At 34.5% G+C, this 23,088-nt stretch overlaps 1 protein-coding gene across 4 annotated transcripts in view; it reads right to left on the bottom strand.

The window, feature by feature from the left end:
* CNTN1 (contactin 1) overlaps nt 1–23,088 on the bottom strand; it is a 380,108-nt gene that overhangs the window by 312,955 nt on the left and 44,065 nt on the right. The gene's annotated exons all lie outside the window — the stretch shown is intronic.

The raw sequence follows: 23,088 nt of genomic DNA, 5'->3' as shown, positions 1-23,088 counted from the left end.
TGGGAGGTAATTGAATCATGGGGGCAGTTACCTCCACGTTGCTCGCTGGATAGTGAGTTCTCATGAGATCTGATGGTTTTATAAGGGGCTTTTCCCCTCTTGCTTGACACTTCTTCTTGCTGCCACCATGTGAAGAAGGACATGTTTGCTTCCCCTTCTGCCATGACTGTGAGGCCTCCCCAGCCATGTGGAACTGTGAGTCCATTAAACCTCTTTTTTTCTTTATAAATTATCCAGTCTCAGGTATTTCTTCACAGCAGTATGAAAATGGACTAATACATAAGATAGGAGAATTAAGACAATGGCTATTTCCGAGTTATGGAGTTATAGGTAATTGTAATTTTCTTTAACATTTTCCTCTTTTTTTATAGCAACATATTCAGAAAGTTAGGAAAGTAACAAATAGTGAAGATGAAGAAAACGAAAAGGAAGGAGACGAGGAGGAGCGGAGAATAAGGTTTGCCTCTCTTCACTCCTTTTAGTGGGAATTGGTCAAAATTACTAGAGCTTCAGAGTATTCACATGGTTGCAGGCCCTTGCAAGGTAAAATTAACTTAGCAGGATTGTGGTCAATCCCACCTTTCCTCACCATCACTACCACCACCATATGTGAAGATATTTAATTATGAAAACCACCAAAGGCAATGACATATACTCCGGTAATGAAGGGATTCTAGGTACTACATTCCAATCATGTAGCTTAGGCAGTCACAGAATATTTTTAAACTTTAGTTTTAATTATAACATAAATTGATTGAATGAGATAACCTCATTACCTTAGTACCTTAATTACTCATTTGTTTTATTTAGTAATACTGAAGAAAATAAGGAGAAACAAATTTTGTTTTTATAAATCAAGTGTATCTAAAAAGAAAGTGTTCTAGAGTTTAAAATGTTATGTTTGAAATGTTTTTGTCTTTAACTTTTGTGACACTATTGTAAAACACTAAGTAATAATAATCAAAATTATGGAAACTTCCCAGAATGAAGACTAGAATTATACACAATATACTATACCAAAGAATTGTCTTATTTGAAGTTGGATAAAATAACCACAGTTGAAGCAGTTGACACTTGGATCATGGTCATTAACATCAGGACTAAGGGGAGAATGTGAGGTAAGCCAGATCCTCTACGTAGATATTTTTTCAACACAGATGTTTTTTCAAAATCATATAAGGACAGATTCTACCACTTAAAATATTTTAATGTCTTTACATAATCGACATTCATTAAGGGTTTTCTAGAGCACATAAGGAAAGAACCTTAAAATCCCAAGGTTATAGTCTCTTGAGATTCTACTCAAGCAAGAGTATTATTCAAAGGACAATGAATGTGCTACACACGTTGTAGTTCTGAAACAGTGAATTTAGGACAAGTTAAATTGCACCAAGGCATGGGCTAATAAACATCAAACAAAGCAGTCATTGTAAGCCAAGGCTCATCTATTATAAGCATGTGACCATACAGGGCATAATAAAGTCTTTGTTCCTGTGTTAGTGCAGTTGTCAAGGAGAATTATATATTCTAAATTTATTCTGTTAATAGTTCATAAAAAAACTTAATAAAATGTTTTGTAAATATTTTGCAAATTTAAATTTAAGAATAAAAACATCAAGAAGATGAAAAATTCACTCCAAAAGACCTCAGATAAATACAAATAAATAATGTTAATAAAAATGGCTTCAATTTAAGAACCACAAAATATGGGTCACAAGATTCTGAAGATGTACTTAGTCAATTAGCACCTTCTTATAATAAACCGTTTATTTTATGAGGCTCTTTAGAGACCATATAATTTTATCTGACCAATATAACAACACTTGGAGGTGAACAGGTAGATATTATTGCTACTTAGCAGAGAAGCAGCTATGGCTCTGCAGGATTCTTTCCTTAACTCACATAACTGGTGATGTTGTGGGTCTGATACCACAGTCTTCTGACACCTAGTATATTGTTGTTTTCACGGAATTATAGTGTTTCTTTACAAAATCCTTGTTCATGTAAAAGCCATAAACTGAAAATCAGGGTTGCCTGGTTTACAGTAGCCTTGGACACAATGTCCATTTTGTCCAAGGCTACTGGGAATAGTGTCTGGCACACAGGAGATAGTTAACTTTTATAAAAATATAAAAACTTCCTCTGACTCAGTTTAAACTATTAACATCCCAGGATGTTTCATTTCACTCTTATGGTCAAATATATCAAATCTGCAGCCAACACTATTGTAGTTTCAAACCCAACACACTTCTGAAATAATTCCTAGTTAGATAATCAATAACTTCCTAATTTTTAAAAATGCAGTGGTCTCTATTTGGTCTTCATCCTAATAGATTCCATTTAAAAACTGAACACTCTGTAAATGTCCATTTTGTCAATGCCATTGCTGTTTGATCCTACTTTTCTTTACTCGTCTTTGTTTTCTTCCTCCTGTGCTGGCTCCTCTTCCATTACTTAAACAAATAATGAAATTCTTCAAGTTATGACCTTGGCTCCTTCTCACTCTGTTAGTTCTCCCTAGCCATATCTTTTACACCATGGTTTAAATTGCCAATCTGTGCCATAAATACCCAAATCTATCTCTAGTCTTCATCTCCTGGCTGAGTAAAAGGATTAGATATCCTCTCTTCTTGAATGGCCAGAGAATCTCAAACATAAGATCCTCAAGATAAATATATTTTCTTTACAATCCTCTTTCTCCAAAGTGCCTTCTCTTGTGTTCTCTCATTTCTATTCCCTCACTAGCATTTTTCCTCTTCTGATTCTCAGCTGGTGTCCATGCTTTTTAATTTATTTTTTATTTTCAAAATAGAGATGGGGGTCTCACTATCTTGCCCAGACGGTTCTTAAACTCCTGGGTTCAAGTGATCCTGTGGCCTCAGTCTCCCAAAGGGATAGGATTACAGGTGTGAGCCACCATGCCCAGCTAATATCCATGCTTTCTAATTCTTTTGCAAAAAATGCAATCAAAAGAGAACTTTCAAATATCGCCAGCACCACACCCACCAACTAACTTTCAAATGTATTCATGCATTACATCTTTTTTTCTGTTAAAATACATGAGCTTCCCTACTTTACCTAGAGTGAATCCCTCTCTGTGTATTAGAACACATCCATACCTTTACATCTACTTAGAGGCAATGCTCCAGAATATTCCCTTCCTGCCTCATTGATATTTCCTCTCTACTAGATGAACTCATCATCATGCAAACCTGATTTTTAAAAACTTTCCATCTTAGAAGTGACAATCAGCCTTCCTGGATCCCACATCCCCATCCAGTTACTGTCCCATTTTTCTGCTTTCCTTTATAGCCACACTTAAGAGCTGTTAATACTGTCTCCATTCCTCTCATTCTTCTGAACCAATTCAGTCAGGCTTATCTTCTTACCACTCCAGGAAATAGCTCTTTTCACAGCCTCAGTGACCTCTACACCAACAAATTAAAGGTCCAAACCTCAGTTCTCACCTTACGGACTAGTAGGAGAATTTGATACAGTGGATCATTCCTTCCTTCTTGAGTCAGAACTTCCTAACCACATATGTAAAATAGTGAAAAACCTATCCCTAACACCCTAGACTCCTAACACCCTAGACTCCAACTCTTCTCCTTCACCAGACTCTCCCCCTCACAGAGCTTCAATGAAGCTCTCCACAACACCTATTGCCACAACATATAGATTTACTTTTTATGAAATGTAAACTCTCTGATTTTGGTCATGTTACTTAACCTATCAGAACTTTATTTTCTGTTATCCATGAAAATGGCATGATTATAAATAAGAGCTGGTTGGCTGAGTGGTTTGAAGGATTAAATGAAAACAAACAAACAAACAAACAAACCCAAAACACATATGTAACTACTACTACTACCATAGTATAGATAGTTCCTCATTTTCTTTATGACCTCACCCTAGTCCTACCAGGTTATTAACAAAAATAATATTGAATTAGACTTACATTCTGGCTCTTATTCACCCAGAGGAAGTCTTATTTTGTTCATCTGAAAGATGTCTCAAGTAGTACTAACATACATCACAATATCTGTACACTCCTGTGTAGGTCTAAGCATAAGGATAAAAAGAGAAATATTTTTTCAGTTAAATAAATCAGTGAATTGTGGTGGGTTACACTGAAAGGTGGACAATAGACGTATAGGCTGTTTACTGTACATTCAGTTTGCTACAATAACTGGTCCACTATGTGGAAATCAATGACTATTAGTTTATAATGATTTACCTTAAATCTTTAAGAAGAGACAGCTCTATACAAGTATTATATAGCTTAGTCTCTCAATGATTCTTACAAAATGAAAAAGAATTCCATAGAGATAATAAAGTATTGGTGCTTTTCAGATAGCACTAATAAATCAGGAGAATATCAGTTTAATCATTCCTATAACAATTCAAAGAAGCAAACTGAAATAGTTCACTCATATCAAAGAATACTGTGATATAAAACCAGGTAAAAGAACCTCAGGGATGTTTTGTCTGTGTTCAAGTCTAGCACATTTTAATTTTAACTCAGCAAGAAAAGATAGAAAAAATATATATATTGCACTTAAAATTTTTAGACTACTGCTTATTGTCAAGCATTTTCTCTTCCACTAAATTGTTTCTAGAGCTTTATTCCTTTGACTTTATCCCATTTTTAAGCACAGTAATACCCAAATAGGTCTGTCATAGACAAATCATTAATTAAATCAGCAAGCAAATAGATTTAACAAAACAGCAATATAAAAGACGTTAGGAACACATACATTAACATTATTTTTTGCGATTAAATGAATACAGTGAAATAAAAGCCAAAGTTCTATTTAAATAAAGTTTTGATTTTACATTGTGTTTTAAATAGCTTAGCAACAACAATATAAATAAGCACAACAGATTTCAGGTACAACAACTATTTCAGCAAGGAAATAAATATTCTGAGAATATGTACAATAAGTGTGCACAATCAATCTTTAGAAACTTTTAATTATTTCAGCACATTTTGTAGACAGTGTTATATAATTTACCAGGGCCTAGAAATCCCACTCTGTCCCTCACTGTTTGTGAGAATTTAGCAAGCTACTGTGCCATGACCATCTCAGTTTCCTCTTCTGTAAAAGAACTTTACCTATCTCACCAGTTTGTTGCTGGGATTAACGATTAATTTTTAGGTAAATAAAATGGAGTTACCCTTCATTCTTCCTTCTTCAACCCTACAGGTAGTCCCTTCCAATGTCTCTCACCTAACAGGTAACGATGAACCTGGCTTCTGCTCAGATATTCATTTATATCCCATCTATTATTTTATTCCCCAGCAAGTCTTGTGTGCTCTCTTATCCCCTCCAAACATACTAAAAACCACTGCCAGATCAATATGCCTAAAGCACCAAATTGTACATTCCATGGTCCTCTTCAAATATTTGCAGTTAATACGACTGCCTACAGGATGAGGTACAAACTCCTGAACTTTGTATTTTATGCCCTCCAGAATGTGGGTCTCCCTGCTCGCACAGAGATCTAATTTAGTATCTAATACTCTCCTTTCATGAATACTCAATTTCACTCAACTCAGACTACTGATTGCTGAGAATGAAATCATGCAAATTGAAGCCTCTGTTACCAAAGTCTTTTTTTTGTTGCTTGTAATGTACTTGTCCTTATTTGTATTTCAGCTTCCTATTAAGAAACACCTTTTTTTGGCATCGAATCACAATCAAGTCCATCGACATTGATATGGCTAATTTTTCTTAACACTCCTTGTGTTATTATTTATTCTGTTAATTTACAACAATATCTTCCTGACTAGACTCCTTACTTCCTCTGCCCTCTGCAAGCTTTTCTCCATCCAGCAGTCAAACCGATATTTTAAAAGTGCAAATCGTATTAGGTAACAGCTCCACTTAAAATCCACTAGTGGGTCCACATACTTAGAACACAAGACAAAAGCATCACATATCACTCTGCACCAGGCCAGCCACCTCCTTACTTGTGCTCTGGAATTTATCACTTGGCTTTTGCTCACTAGGCTCCTGGCATGTTGTATTTTATCATCTTTTTTGTCTATAATTCTTCTCCCATGTCTTTGCATGGCTTACTTCTCTGAAGATACCTCCTCTGACCACCTTATGTAAAATAGTTACTAACACACACACCTTCACAAAATATTGGAATACTATTACAATATGTACAAAATTCAACTGTTTTGAAAAAGCAAGACAGAAATGCCATGCATGATAATTATTTCATTTGTACATAAAATACAAAGGGCATAAAATGCAAAGTTCTGGAGTTTGTACTTCATCCTGTAGGCAGGTGTATTAACTATGCACCCAGTGAGACAAACAGAAATATGAATTTCCCAACTGGAAACTAAATGATAGAGACAGAATGAGTTTTTACATTGATCTATGTTATCAGATTAATTATCTCCATTACATGTAATGTGTCTAGGCTATATTTGTTACAGTAGATAGGCAGGAGTGGGGCGGGAGAGGGCTCCCCGTACCCCACCAGGGATGTCAGGCAACCATCAGGTGATGGTCAGGCAGTTGTCACACTGCCTCTCTAAAATAATAATTGGTTGCCACTAGCATCAGGGAAAGGCAATTTCCTAATAGATAAAAACATCTGAACCTGGTGATTGACAGTTTCCTGATAAGACCTCAGGAACTGGGTGAGTGGGCTCAAGCATGCACACGTCAGAGGCAAAATGGCAGAGTTTAACTGGTGTATGACCTTCCATGGACTTTCCACTGGAAAAGGGAAGAATGCTTCATGTGAGCATGCCTACAACTCCAGTAAACACACTGCGCATACTCACCTCGCAAGTGTTAGCAGACCACCGTGCATGTAGGCGGCCCACCCCAAGGAAAAAAATCAAGGGAAACAGGGACACAAGGCCTTGGAAGTATGCCAATATATAGAACCCCAACTCAAAAGGTCAAACCCCACACTTTTCCTTCAAGTCACCTATTGGGCCTCTTCCAAGGGTACTTTCCTTCCTTTTGTTCCTGCTCTAAAGCTTTTAAATAAACTTTTACTCCTGCTGTTAAACTTACCTCAGTCTCTTTATTGCCTTATGCCCCTCAGTCAAATTCTTTCTTCTGAGGAGGCAAGAATTTAGATTGCTGCAGACTCTCATAGATTTGCTGCCAGTAACATATTCATATGTGATAATGGCTTATATGATTAGTTCTTTAGTGAATAATAAACACAGAATTAAGTTCGATAATAAATATTGGAACAGCCAAGACTATTTGAAGCAGATTTTAATACCTTAATATGTTTTAACAATTAAGTATAATTTGGTAATAGTAAGACTGCCAATATTTGGTCTTTTTTAAAAAGGAGCATTTGATGCCAATACTTGTACCTTGATGGAAAATGACAATAATGCAAGTGAGAATGCCACTAATAATTAAGTTGTTGCATCAATAATTGTTGGAAATTTGAACATGTTTTACTGTTAAAGTAAATATCCACTCTGTAGAATAGACATTTTGTGATTTATGTCCAGTTTCTTAAACAGGACTACCTAAGAGAGAACTAAACTTTGACCTTTTTCCTTCTCTTGCCCAAATTCCTATCTAAGGGACTAGGGAGTCACTCCCTACAAACCGTAAAGTCTCATCAGAGATTTCATTTAACCCTATATAACATACCTTACTTTCCAACCTGACTCTGGCATAACATTACATGACAGATAAGGAAATAAATCCAAATATTTTAACCCCAAATACATTTCTTTGTCATATCTTAAAATAGCCCTGCAAAGTTGTCTCCTGTGGGGAAAATACTACATTCTGTAGAGAATCCCCTTGCCCTTTTCCAGGCCTTTTCCCTGATCCAGGAGAGAATGAACTAAGAGGCCGGCACCTTTTTAGGTCTGATAAGAAACATTTATGGGGGAGAGGGAGGGACAGCATTAGGAGATATACCTAATGTAAATGACGAGTTAATGGGTACAGCACACCAACCTGGCACATGTATACATATGTAACAAACCTGCACGTTGTGCACATGTACCCTAGAACTTAAAGTCTAATAATAAAAAATAAATAAAATAAAAAAAGAAACATTTACAATCTATTCTCTCTGAAGCTTGCCATCTGGAGGCTTAATTTGTATAATTAGAACCTTGTTCTCCATAATCCCTTATCTTAACTCAGACATTTTCTTTCTAGTGATTCCAGATCTTTAGATAAACTCTTTCAACCAACTGCCAATCAGAACATCTTTAAATTCACCTATAAGCTGGAAACCTGGCCCCCTTCCAGTTATCCCACCTTTCCAAACAGAACCAATGTACATCTTACATGTATTGACTGATGTCTTATGGCCCCCTAAAATGTATAAAACTTAGTTGTGGGCCGAGCACCTTGGGCATATGTTCTCAGCATCTCCTGAGGGTTGTGTCATAAACCATGGTCACTCATATTTGGCTCATAATAAATCTCTCCAAATATTTTAGAGTTTGTCTCTTTTCATCAACATAAGGAAAAATGAGAAACTGAGAAAGTCATTTTAGTTCTGAAGATATTTGGCAGAACAAAATGAAGAAAATGTTAACATATCTCCCAGTTGGGAAATAGTCAAGGAAATTTGGTGCAATTCAATATGGGCTTTTTATAGCTACTAAATATGGTGATTATGAAGATTATGTGACAATATGGATCACATCAAATATTAAGTGAATGAAGCAGATTATACATTGTTACAGTCCAATCACAAACATGTAAGGAAAATTTGTTTACTAAACAAAGGGCTGAAAACAAATACATAAAATAAATATGATTATTTTTCCAAATGTTCTCCAAAACAGTAATTTTATTTTCCTAGTATGTAACATAGGTGTTAAACGCCTCCATGAAAAGTTACTGCACCGAAAGATCTCCCTTCCCAATATATCTATGAATCTATCATTAGCAATTTCTTCTCTGGTCATCCTTAAAAACTGCTGTAACAAACAATTCTTTCCGCCTTTTAATCCACACATTTACCCTGAATGGCTTTAACAGCCATCTTTTATGCCCTTAATTCCCAAATATTCCTTTTCTAACTACTACTTCTATTCTAAGTTTCAGTCTTATGTATTCTAACATCAATTGAAAGATACAGCAGTTTCTTGCACAGATTTTGTAGCATCTTTTGTACAAAAATGTTAACAGGAATTCCTTCAATCACCTCTGGCCTTCTGTAGCATTTTATGTTACCATGCTAGAAAACCTCAACACAAATTTCACTTCTTTCTCTACTTTTCCCATCACAACACACCAGTTCCCAAATGCAGGCTATTCCATTCCAGAAATCTCCTGAAATTAATTCATCTTTTCCACCCTCATTCCCTTCAAGTATTCATCTCTAGTGTTTTGTTTTGTTCTTTGTTCTTTTTTTTAATTAATTTAATTTAATTTAAAGTTCCAGGATACATGTGCAGGACGTGCAGGTTTGTTACACAGGTAAATGTGTGTCATGGTGGTTTGCTGCACATACCAACCCATCACCTAGGTATTAAGCCCCACATGCATTTGCTATTTAACCTGGTGCTTTCCCTCCCCCTACCCCCTCTACTGACAGGCCCCAGTGTGTGTTGTTCCCCTCCCTGTGTTCATGTGTTCTCATTGTTCAGCTTCCACTTATAAGTGAGAAAATGTGGTGTTTGGTTTTCTGCTCCTGTGTTACTTTGCTGAAGATAATGGCTTCTGGCTCCATCCACGTCCCTGCAAAGGACATGATCTCATTCTTTTTCATGGCTGCATAGTGTTCCATGGTGTATATGTGAAACCCAAAACTGTAACAACCCTAGAAGAAAATCTAGGCAATACCATTCAGGACATAGGCACAGGCAAAGATTTCATGATGAAAACATCAAAAGCAATTGCAACAAAAGCAAAAATTGACAAATGGAACCTAATTAAAGTAAAGAGCTTCTGCATAGCAAAGAAACTATCATTAGAATGAACAGACAACCTACAGAATGGGAGAACATTTCTGCAATCTGTCTGATATCCAGAATCTATAAGGAACTTAAACAAATTTACAAAAAAAAAAAAAAAAACATATTACAAAGTGGGCAAAGGACATGAACAAACACTTCTCAAAAGAAGACATTTATGTGACCAACAAACATGTTTCGTTTTTTCTAAAGACCCATATTTAGCCTTTGTTACCTTATTTCATCTTTACACCAGTCATATGTATTAGCACCATTTTGTAGATAAAACTGATGTACAAAAAGATAAGTAATTTGATAACACAGCTAGCATATGGCAGAGCTGGCAACCTTAACTATTCCAACAATCTCCCTGCCTCTACGTCACTCATTGCAATTTTTTAACATTATTTTGTCCTGCATTGCCCACATGATTACATTCAAACTCAATAGCATCACAAAGAAAGTCCTTGAATGTCTAGAGCAAGTCTAACTGTCCAAGCTTATCACCTGTCACTCCCAACCCCACACCTTGTGTTCCTTCCAAACTCAATAGAAAGACTCAGGACACAACTGGTCCTTGCTCAACCCCATTGCTTGTGAATACCCCAGCTGGTTAGAAAACTGTCCCAATTATTCTCCCTAGAAATCCTTCACAACAAGACTCAGACATTTCTTCTTTAATGAAACCTCCCATTCCGCTGGCCTCAACCTGCAGAATAATTTGTTCTGCTTGCCACATTCCCATAATACAGTTTTCATATATCTAACTCATTACCTACTGTAAAGTAACAGAATTTAATTACTGGCTATTCCATCTTGCTTACTTAATAATAATCTCATCCAGAGTAGGGACTGGGTCTTATTCATCATTGTATCATAGTTGCACATCCTATCCACCATATGCTAATGCTTCACTCAGTGCCTGGCATATTTGATTAATGATTGAGGAGGAAAATTATCAGAGCACCATGTATCAGTTTTCAAGGACAGTTATAAGGCCTTATAAGAGAATTAATAGCAAAGGCTGACAGGTCTCTAGGAATAGAAGTCAAAGGACATGAGACAAGATATAGAAATTAGGGAATATTGCTTGAGTCCAGGAGTTTGAGGCTGCAGTGAGCTATGATCACACGATCGCACTCTAGCCTGGGCAACAGACCGAGACTCTGTCTCAAAAAAATAAAAATAAAAATAAAAATAAAAAATAAATTAAAAATATACACTTAAAAAAAGAAGAAAGATGAAAGAGTTGAAAAGCAGCATAGACAAACTTTACTCACTTGAAATGTTGTTATTTCCAAAATATGAAGTAATTAAATGCAAGTTAATTTGGATAGAATTCTCCACAAAAAAAGACAAAGCATTTTCTTCCTTCTCTCTTTGTGTAAATTCAGTTCAGCTATTGAGCACAAGAGCTACTATGGTGAAATACCACTCTAACAAATGCTTTTAGTTTTAGCCTATTTAATCTATTGTAAACTCAACTTGGCAGTCACCTTGCTGAACAGTGAAAGAGCAGGATAAATGAAACTTTCCTGAAGTTCTTTTTATCGTCAAACAGTAGGAGAGCATTATTGGCTTCATTCAGTTGTGGCTAGGTTACACGGGTTATATTTTACATACTTTAGGCCAAAATCCCACTGTAATGTGATATTATTGGGTCAGTTTGTCTGACTTGAGAAAAAGCCCTATTATAAGTAGAAGGAGTTTTGTCTCATTTCTTCAGAATATATACACAAAACTCTTGGAAAGTTTAAAAGCTTAGACATTTTCCCCCTACTGTGAAGAGGGAAAAAAAGGAAAAGAAATTCTGCTTCTCAAAGAAAAATTTAAAAACATAATAGCAAGCTCAAATATTCAATTAGAAATGATAATACGCTATGAATTCATTTCTAGAATTTTCAAAAAATTTTCATTAAAATTTATTTTATCTAATATTTGTTATTTGTAAATATCCATCACAAAAGATAAGTAAAAATAGGATAAATACTTGGATCAAGAAAAATAAGTCTGAAGTGAAATGATGTAATATCTACTTCTCTGAGATTTGGCATTTACTGGTTGTGACATTTCCACTCAATGTCAGATTTCATTTTCTGTAAAACAAAATTAATGTCTAATGCACAGGCTATTTCAAGTATTAAGTTGATATTTATAATATCCGGTGCAAATAGTTGCTTAATAGATGTCATTAAAATGAAATGTAAATACATTAATGTAATCAGTAGCCTTGTAATTAAAGTTAAATGATCAGATTATTTCTAATTAAACCCATTGTTTTAGTTTATCACTCATATCTTTTTTTGGTAAAGTATATGATAATTTATAGAGCATATATAGGAAGAAAAAGGGATGGATCATAAAAATGAGGGAAGCTTACTCATTAGAGTTTTACTTGGAACTACCATTGTAAAATGAAGAAATACAGATTATGGTTTGATTCTTCTACATTTAACTGATATAAAAAAACAAATTTATTAAAGCTGATTTAAAGTGAAGTAAACAAACCAGTGTGAGGACGTAGTCAATAAAACTAGAGATATCTGTCCAGCTTCCTATCCCAGAAACTTTATTGTTTTTTGTCTGTTTTACATATCAATTGTCTGGGCATGTATGCAACTGTTTATTGAAAAAACTTCAGTGGATATTCCATAGGTCACTTCATGTACTAACCATCAATTATATATACATATATAGGACGCTAGGAATTGAGTGCAAAAAACGTAAAAGTTCCAGGCACTGAGAAATGACTAGGTGTATAGGAGGTGTATTAGTGCATTTTCATATTGCTATGAAGAAACACCCAAGACTGAATAATTTATAAAGAAAAAGAGGTATAATGAACTCACAGTTCCACATGGCTGGGGAGGCCTCACAATCGTGGTAGAAGGCAAAGGAGGAGCAAAAGCACATCTTACGTGGCGGCATGCAAGAGAGTGTGTTCAGGGGAACTACCCTTTATAAAACCATCAAATATTGTGAGACTTATTCAGTATCAGGAGGACAACATGGGAAAACCCACCCCATAATTCAATTATCTCCCACTGGGTCCCTCCCACAGCATGTGGTGATTATGGGAGCTACAATTCAAGATGAGATTTGGGTGGGGACACAGCCAAACCATATCAGGACGGGACAAGGGGATGCTCTCAGTTATTTCAGTGCTAGATATAAGGCTGAAGAGGGAGGTCAAGGCTGAGCCCTAAAGTGTCTTTTATTCCATGTTACTGTGCCTGACATTTGTCAAGGATGCAATGAAGAGGCATTAAACTATTTTATGTAAGGAATGACATACTTTGTGTTTACGATCAATCATTTTGGCTAAGGTTTTAGGAGAAACTTGAAGAAGAAAATACTGTAGGTATGAACAGCAGTTAGAGTTACTATAGTTTCCAGAAGAAAGGTTATAGAAGTCTGAACTGGGGCAAAAAGTAAAAAGATAAGGAAGATAGCATAGATTTTAAAATATATTGGGGGTAAATCTGCATTATGCAATGATTGACACAATTTTACATCTATGGCCATCCAATCTGTTAAAATCAAAGGTCACAACTTCAGCTCAAATGTAACTATGATTATTTACATACTCCTTTGTTTTAATTACAGTAGGTTTATAACATGTTTCATTACAAGTTTGAATTATCTACCCTTTATTTTTCATCACTCTCAGATTTATCTGGCAGATCTTGTGAATTTACTTACCCTTATGAAGTTTAGAATGCATTATTTTGTCTAGTTCATAAAAATTTATGTTGAATTTTTTAGGGGAATTTATTGAATGTATGGACTAACATAGGAAGCTCAGATTTCTTTACACTGTAAGTCTTAACAATCCAAAAGCAAGATACAGCATGTCTTTCTGTCTATTGATATCCTCCTTTCTAATCCTTGGTAGTATAATATGTTTTCTTCATATTGCTCTTGGACATTTACTAATGTTTATTTCAATATAGTTCCTCCTTTGTGTTGTTACTACAACTGAGGTCTGTTGTTTCCTTGTATTTTCCTTAAAATATGTTTAGAATTGTATTTCAAGGACACAGAAAAATATAAGATACCCCTCTAGTAAACACCCTCCGTCAAACTCTAGCTTTTGACCATTCTTGTTTCAATTATTTCTTAAAGAAATAAAATATTACAGATATGGCTGAAGCCTCTGTTTACCTTTCTAGATCCCCTCCCAAGTGGGATTGCCATATAAAACGCAGACTCCCTGTTAAATTTGAATTTCAGATAAACAATGAATAAATATTTAGTATAAGTGTGTCTCATATGATATACAATTTGAATGTATTTTTATTTGCTAAATCTGACATCCTTATGCCTGAGGTCTAGAAATATCCTGAATTTGTTTTTTAATCATTCTTACACAGTTCAAAACACTGCACATTATGTGATCAAGAACATTTTAGAGGATTGTTTTGCATGCCTTCAAATCTTATATAAATGGTACAATATGTTTCATTCTGCAACTAGCTTTTTCAACTAAATGCTGAGATTACTGACATTTATTCTTATTGACTATCCAAGTTGTTTACTCATTTGAAATGCAGTTTTTCACTATTACAAACAAGATTAAAATTAATATGCTCATAGATTTCTTCTCATTTTTCTTATGTATTTGTGAGAGATTCTCCAAAATGGGTTCTTAAGCTCCACTGCACACCAGAATCCCCCGAGGAGCTTTATAACATACTGATGCCAGAAAAAAGTCTCTGGTATTTCTGATTTAACTTGTTTGTAGTGCAGCCTGGGTACTGGTATGACTGTCATGTGCACCCAAGGTTAAGAACCACTGTTCTTCTCCAGCATATATTTTTAGAAGTGCAGTTGCTAGGTTGAATCTATGAATCTTCTATGAACCTATGAATCTTCTATGGTACTAAATATTGCCAGATTGGGCTCCAGAGTGCTTTTACTAGTTCAAAATCCCATCGACTACAGATACAACTCTCCACTGCTATGCTTTTTAATTTTTGCAAATTTGGTAGACACAAAACATTAAATCTCTGTAGTTTTATTGTGCATTTCCTTGACTGTTAGTGCCATTGAGCCTCATTTCATATATTTATTGACCATTCAGATTTACTCTTCTCTGATATGCCTGTTCACAGTATTTGACCCTTTATTAATGGGTCACTTATCTTTCAGTTATTGAGTCATAAAATGTTTATATCTTGTTTGTGGTTCCTTTTCTATTGTAGGTCTTGTATATTACTTTTGCTGGTTTATGGCTTGACTTCAGACTGTATTAAAGATGTCCTTTGTCAAAATGAAGCTTTACATTTTTAATCTTTCCTTTTGCTTTCTGTAATGTGTTTAAGAAATGCTTCACAACACAAAAGTCAACCACATATTTTCATATACTGTTTTTCTAAAGATTAAATATTTTTTAACCTTCAAAATTCTAATGCACTTGAATTATTTTATTAGTGTGAAGTAAAAATTTCTGCCCCATCTCCCAAAATAAAACAGCAATTTTCCCAGTGCCATCTGTCGAATAGTTTTTCTTTTCCCCCACTAGTTGGTGTATCCATAATCAATGTAAGTTTCTGAGCTCTGTGTTTTGTTCAACATTGTACACTCTGAACGAATAACATATTATTATGAAATTATGCTAAATTTGGTATGTGATACAGCAGTTCCCCTTCACTTGTTCTTCAAAATCACTTTGGGATTTATAGATTATTGATTAAGAATACACAAACTTATTCCTATCTTACTAGTTTTTAAAAATACAGAATGTATGCTGAAGTAAGCAAATAATTTCAATCTCTGTGTATTTAAATATTTGATTTTTCTCTTATGATCTCTTAATATGATGCCTCAATCCAGAAACATATTTGAGTTCCTAAAGTAAGCCACACTTAGTGGTGGTATATTACTCTTCATTTGTGATGTTTCATTCTAGCTGCTAGTCTTTTATTTTGATCTTTGTTTTAAGTTCTATTGTCTATATATCTTTTTAATTTGTCAGATTTTGGTATTAATATCATGTTAGATAAGAAAATATAACTGTGTGATGGTTAATACTGAGTGTCAACTTGATTGGATTGAAAGATACAAAGTATTAATCCTGGGTGTGTCTGTGAGGGTGCTGCCAAAGTAGATTAACATATGAGTCAGTGGGCTAGGGAAGGCAGACCCATCCTTAATCTGGTGGCGCAATCTACTCTGCTGCCAGCGAATATAAAGCAGGCCGAAAAATGTGAAAGGAGAGACTGGCCTAGCCTCCCAGCCTACATCTGTCTCCCATGCTGAATGCTTCCTGCCCTTGAACATCAACATTGGACTCCAGGTTCTTCAGTTTGGGGACTGAGACTGGCTCTCCTTGCTCCTCAGCTTGCAGACAGCCTATTGTGGGACCTTGTGATCATATAAATTAATACTTAATAAACTCATATGTATAAATATAGATACACACTCCCATATATATGTATATATATACATGCATATATATATATATATATATCATATTAGTTCTGTCCCTCTAGAAAACCCTGACTAATACAAGTGTAAATATTTATTCTCCTATCTGTTCAAATAGCTTGAGTGCTACAAACATCTGTTTCTTGTAGTGCTTCAAACTAGTTGAAGATAAAAAATTTATCTATAAAATCCACCAACCAATCTGGATTTATACTGATTTGGAGGGGGGAATATCTCCATGATAAAGTTTTTGAATTTTTTTCTTTAGCAGTTGGTCTGTGCTCTCAAGCATCAGTTTCCCTCATTTCTATTTATTTCTATTTTCCTAGAAAAATACTGATTTCGTGTAGGATTTAAAATTTATTTTTGTAATGTTGAAAAAACTAACCTTATGCAATTCTTATAATGTCTTCTGCCTCTGTGATATTTTCCCATTTCCAGTCCTTAATGTATTTGTACTTTCACCATCAGTGTCCTGATTAGGTTAGCCATTGTTTTTTCTTTGTTTAAGAGCCAGTTATTGGGTTGATTTATTAGCTGTGTTTTGTCTGTTCTCTAAGACGTTACTTTTCTGCTTTAAATTATTAAATATTTTCATTTGTTTAACTTATTTTATTACATGTGAGTTAGTTACCAAAATTATTTATTTTCATTCTTTATCAATGCAAGTGCAAACACTTGGCTAGGAACTTGTCTCTAGTTACTGTGACTTAATTGTATACCATAGGTCTTCATATATAATACTTTATTACATTTATTTTCCAAGTAATCTACTCTTTTGCTCTGAACTTAATCTTTAACCCAAAAGCCACTTGTGAGAGCCACTTATTTCATTGTGATCAGTGAAGCTAATACTTTTCCTTTGGGAAATATGTTAGCGATGTCTTTCTAATCTATTTTTTTCCTCATGTGAATATTGCAAGAGCTTTTTAAACCATGTCTTATATTATTTAGATCTATGCATTACTTTTGGTCTATTTGTTTGCTGTGGTCTGAGAGATAAATTAGAATATCCTATATAAATTAGAATATTGTATTACTATATTTCTGTCCATTCTACTTGTGCCTATGTATTAATGACTGCCAGAACTTCATTATCATTTATATACCTTTTACAATTCCAAGTGCTCATGTCTGACTGACTGATTCTGTATGTGTGTCTGTGTGTATCAGAATAGTGATCTATTTAAGACAAAGTGGCCCTGGCTCGCAGAGCGCTGCCTTTTCCTTTGGCTTCCCCTGGGGATTGGGTGTTTGTATGAGGCCCCATCTTTCTGAGACAGCTGCAGGCTAATCACAATAGATATTTTCTCCTCTGCTTGTTCCACAGCTCTCTTCAGCAAAGACGGCAAGCAATGTGATTTCCTCAATGAGACCTACCTCCCCTGCCTCTCTGTAGTAACAAATGGAAGACAGGAGAGTTCCTACAGCCAGCTCAAACATGTTGTTTCTACTGACTCAAACCAAGGACTATTGGTTTTCCTCTTTAGCATCCCTCAATGCTCTGGGAAATGTTTGCATCTAGCTGGCTGTGTCTGAGATATGTAACTGCATATGCCCCCTGTCAGTATCTTCCTGTACCCTGATTTGATATTTATTGCATTTGACAGCTCTTCATCTTAAATTGTGATTCAAGATTATAGATATCTCTATTGTCAAAAATATGGTTTACATTTTTCTTGTTATTCTTGTTTACATGATTTCAGAGGAGAGAAAGAGGAAGTATCTTTGGTCTCCTTTCTCACAGTTAGGATTCCCTTATCTCTTCGAAAATTACTGATGTTTTGAGCTTCACTCTAAACAAATGAAATCTGAATTTTTAAGAATCAGTCCAAGAGGTGTTTAATTTGATAAACTCTGCAGGTGATTTTTCTGTGGGAACGATGCCCATTGCCTTAGCCAAACAAATATAGACTTTTAATAATATTTAATATATTCTAGTTACCTTTCTTTCTTGTTATGTACCGAATGCGTATTTAGAGGAACCTTCTTACATTTTTTGAAGTTTCTTGTCACTTCTAAATAAGAGTACTAAACTGACTTCCATGAAAACTACTCATTTTAATCTCTAAGAAATTATATATAGCTTTATTAAATATATATCTACTGAGAGTTTATGGGGAGAGAAAGCCTGTTTTGGTTCTGTGGAACTCTTTGATATTGAAATATTCTGGTCTTTAAGGAACGAACAAAATACCCTTTGAAACATTCAACAATGATGATTTAAATAGTCAATCCACAATAGTTATTGAACCTTTCTTTGCAGTATAATCATCTTTTACTCTATCACAAATCGTATGCCTAGTAAAATGATTGTTTTCCTGTTCCTCAGTTGCACATCATGTTTTTGCTGATGAATGACTTTGCTCTTACTCTACTGAAATAAATCTTCTCAACTTAGTTGATAAATTATACTTATCTTTTGAAAAAACACCTCCAAAATCAAGGTTTTCTGACCCAGATGTTGGTTCTCCATTTGTAAATTCAGTGAGCAATTCCATCTGTATTTTTCTTAGCATACTTGACCTTTCCCTTAGTGATAAATTGTAATGATAATAGAATTATAATATGTGAGAGTTATTTGGCATCTACTAAATTCCAGGTAACAGATTTTAAGTCATTATTTGCATTAATCCTTAAACATATAAGCTACATAAAATCATTTTTTCTATTTTCCTAATGAGAAAATGTGAATGAAGCTGAGCAGTTTGTACCAAATCACACAAGTAGCCAAAGGCCAGTATTTAAGTATCTCAGTTCAGAAGCAGTGCTCTTCATCCACGATGCCCTTCTGTGCCCTAAAGGTCTACTGCCTTTTCAGGGTCTTGCTCAGCAACTTTTACATGATAAACCCTAGGATATTTATTACACTGAATCTCACCACTTAACCCTTACCATTAATTTGATCTTAAATAGGCTGTTTTCATATAATTATAAATCTGGGACCCTCAAGTCAACATTTTGAATGTTTCTGTTTCCCCATTATACTCCAACATTTTAATCAGAATATGTCCTCAGCTAGAGTACTTGGCCTAATCATTAGTTCTTATTCCTCTTTCTGCCTTTTAGTGGACTCCAATCGTTTTGTAGATCTGAATTGACAGCAATTACATAAAGCAGCCAGAGGATGATTAGCTTGGAAGGCTGAATTGTGTCAAGTTAATTACCAGTGGTGCAGACTGACTTTGATTCATGAATATGGCTTTTTGCAGAGCTCTTAAGATGTTAATCAGTCAACACTTATTTTTTACAGTTTAATGGAAATGTCAGAAGGAGAGTTGAGGTGGGGGGGAGCGGGGGGGACCCCAGGAACAGAGACCCTGGTGAGCATTGAATCACCAAATATAAAAGAAAAATTCATTTTAAAGAAGTGGTTTCAGGATACTTGATCATGAAATGAACACTCCTTTAACTGCCGGAGCTGCAATCAAATCAATCGTCAGTGTTCTTGACAAATGTGAGGATCAACTGAAAGACTACTCTTTCACAGACAAACTTTCTAAATTCCATTAAATGGAGCTGTGTGGCAGTAGAGATAAATGTCAAAAGACAAGAAAGAATATTTATTCTTTTTAAATACAAAATATTTAGAATGCATTATATACTTTTTTATCAAATTGGAAATATTCTGCAATCCCTTCCTGGTTCAACATTGAACAAACACTACTGGGAATAAAGAATTCCTCACAATCAAGTGCTTTAGTTGTTTTTTAAGCCTACTGCCTTTCTTTATCTCATGGTGCCAAACATCTCTTGTACTCTTCCTCTGGCAGGGGAAGGGGGAGGGCAGGAAGACCTCCTTACCTGAACACTTTTGAGAATAATAGCATGATAGTAAAAATATGAACCCCACATTGTGCTGTCAAATTTTGCCACTGAATATATTTTAATTTATGAAAAAAAAATCTGACTTTTAAAATACGGAATCCAAATCTTGAATGTGTATTTCAGCCATCATTTTTAAGTTGGTTGTTTGTGACCAAAGAAATAATAAGCAAAAAAATAAAAATAAAAAATGTAGCCTTACTCGGGCTTATAAGCTTTTTGTTAGGAGGCAACACTGTATTTTAAGGACATTGTATTTTGCATTTTGAAAACTGCAAATCAAGTGTAACATCAACCAACAACATATCATAACCAAATACATCTACTTACTGTGTTTATAAATATTCTCTCCTGGCTTACCTATCTCCACTCAGAGCCCAAATCCATACCTAGGAACTGTGTCTCTTTCATAAATAGAATGCAAAAGCTTCTAGGCTCCATACTGATGATCATATCCATTAGGTGACTATAAGAATAAATTTTCTGGTAAAAATAACCAGGTAGTTGTAACTTTTGAAGCTAATTAAAATAGACACCAACCCTATGAGTAAGGAGAGAGAATAATACAAAATGCCTGCTTCATTTATTAATATTATGTAGGCAAAATTAGCATTTTGATGTTAAGAAAAATGTCAAAGAATGCTACTGGATTGAGGAGTTTCATATTAGTGAAATAACTTGAAAGAAAGGATTTTTATAGAATTAATTCCTGTCAGCTTATCCAAACATTTCAACAAAAAATTTTGTAGGCAAATCATTAACACTTCAGTACTTTTCTTTGAGGTTTCCTCAATAGAGACACTAACAGGATTTCTGAACAAATATGGATTTGAATGTTCTTTTGCATTGCATTAAAGACCATCACAGTCAGTGGTTTCTCATGCCCCTCTATGCACTAGAGGAGAAAACAACTAACCTACAATTCTGCAATGAAGTTTTCCTGGCAGACTATCAGCATGGTCTATAATTATTTCACATCTTCAAAATTTCATTTTTGAAATTTGAGAATTTTGGATAATGAGTCGGTGAAATGTATTTGGTGTAATTTCATAAATCATTATGATAAATTAAAATATTATGCTGCAGTTCTGTTCCAAACTTTTAGACGAGAACGTTCTCTTAATGTTGAATGTCCCCATTTATCATTGGAGTTTTCCTTAGTTCTCCACATATTAAATGTATGAAATTTAATGTTTTTAAAGATAGCTAGAAAGTAGACATAACATTATCAGATACTATTCATACTGAATACTTTGCAGAAAAATTACTGCCTAAATTAAGCGCTATATGGTTAAAATTGCTTTGACCCTTCCATTTGGTGAGGCAAATGGTTTAATGAGCAATTTCTCTAGCTTTTCTCATTTGCAATTTAACATTTTCTATTTTATAGTACAAATATTTTTTCAGTGATTGATTCAACAAATATTTTCAGATTTCCTTCTGCACCAAGAATGTAATGATTACCAAAACCAAATGCCTGTTCCCCAAGAGTCCATAATTTAGTGAAAGATTATAAAGCAATACATGAATGTTATGTGCTTATTTCTTTCCTGTATTAGAATCTAATTAGACTGTTTAAATCACCCAAAAGCCCCCCAGTCAGAGGGGCATTCTTTTCCCAATAAAAATCCCTGCAAGCAAAATATCTAAAGAATATGTACATTTTTAAAAACTTGAAATTTATATTTTTAAATTGTGCTTAGGATTTTTTTGCTCAGACTGTTGTTTCTATTTCAATTTGACAAATGGTGTTTTGAAAATTAATGGCTGCTTTATCCAATTTCTCCATGGTTTTCTATTACCTGTCAAATCAATTTTGGTCACTTATGGTTTACTAAAAAGTTTGTACTTCACTCCTGTTTGGCCTTTTCTAAAAATATGGAATTGTCATAGTATTTTATTTATTAAGGAAAAAAAACACCCAAAATATGTTATGTCCTTCCCACTATCATTTCTAACATAATACATTTTGTTTCTCCTTTGTTTTCCTATATGTCTTGCCAAGGATTGGTCTATTTTAATGACCCTGTCAAAGAACAAATACCAAATTAAAAATGGCATTTTCCCTTTTTATCCCAATTTTTAAATTTAAGCTTTTGTTTTTGGTGATTTTTTTCTTCTTTACTTTCCTCAAGTATATATCCTTACTCTTTTTTTCTGATGTTTAGTTCGTTTAATTGTTAGTTTACTTATTTTCAGGCTTTACTATGCCTGTTGCATAATATCTTTTTTGATAGTTATTTAAACTTTTAAATCTCATTTTACACATTATATTAACATTTACATTGCAAGGCATTCCATCACAAATATTACAGATTGATAAAAACTTCATACACATACTCCCCCAAATTGAAACCAGATACAGTCACTTTACTAAATCAATAAAATAATAAAAACAATGGAAATGTTAATATAACTATTTTAAAACAGCAAGGCCTCAGGCACTCTGGAAAAGATGTTCTCTTGCAACTATTATATAACATGTCAGTGGTACAAAATTATATTACATGAAAGTTAGCAAATACCCATTAATTAAGTCCACTCTAATAATGACAATGACTTTAGGATCTGATATGTAGTCATTGGATACATTCTTATTTGGACAACTGTCAAAAGGAACAGATATTGGGCAACTGAGGTCATTTCTAATGAGGTTCTCAACTGTGAAAAGGTGAGGTGTGTTTTCAGCATACCATGGACAGTTACATCCCTGCTATAGTCACCATCTGGTTTACTCAACAGAATCTAACAGCACACTTGACTTACTATGCTCACAGTCGGAGACACTTTAGAACTCTTTCCCCATCATCTTCCACAGTGCACCCTCCACCCTTCTCTGAGAATCTCCAAGGTATGCCCTTGACATAAAATAAAGAAGAGAAGAAAAGAGGCTTTGCCTCTCCCATTTCTGA

The sequence above is a fragment of the Macaca mulatta genome, chromosome 11, assembly GCF_049350105.2.
Source record: "Macaca mulatta isolate MMU2019108-1 chromosome 11, T2T-MMU8v2.0, whole genome shotgun sequence".
Taxonomy (NCBI): Eukaryota; Metazoa; Chordata; class Mammalia; order Primates; family Cercopithecidae; genus Macaca; species Macaca mulatta.
The sequence above is the reverse complement of the archived record's forward strand: the minus strand, read 5'-3'. Positions and strand labels throughout refer to the sequence as shown.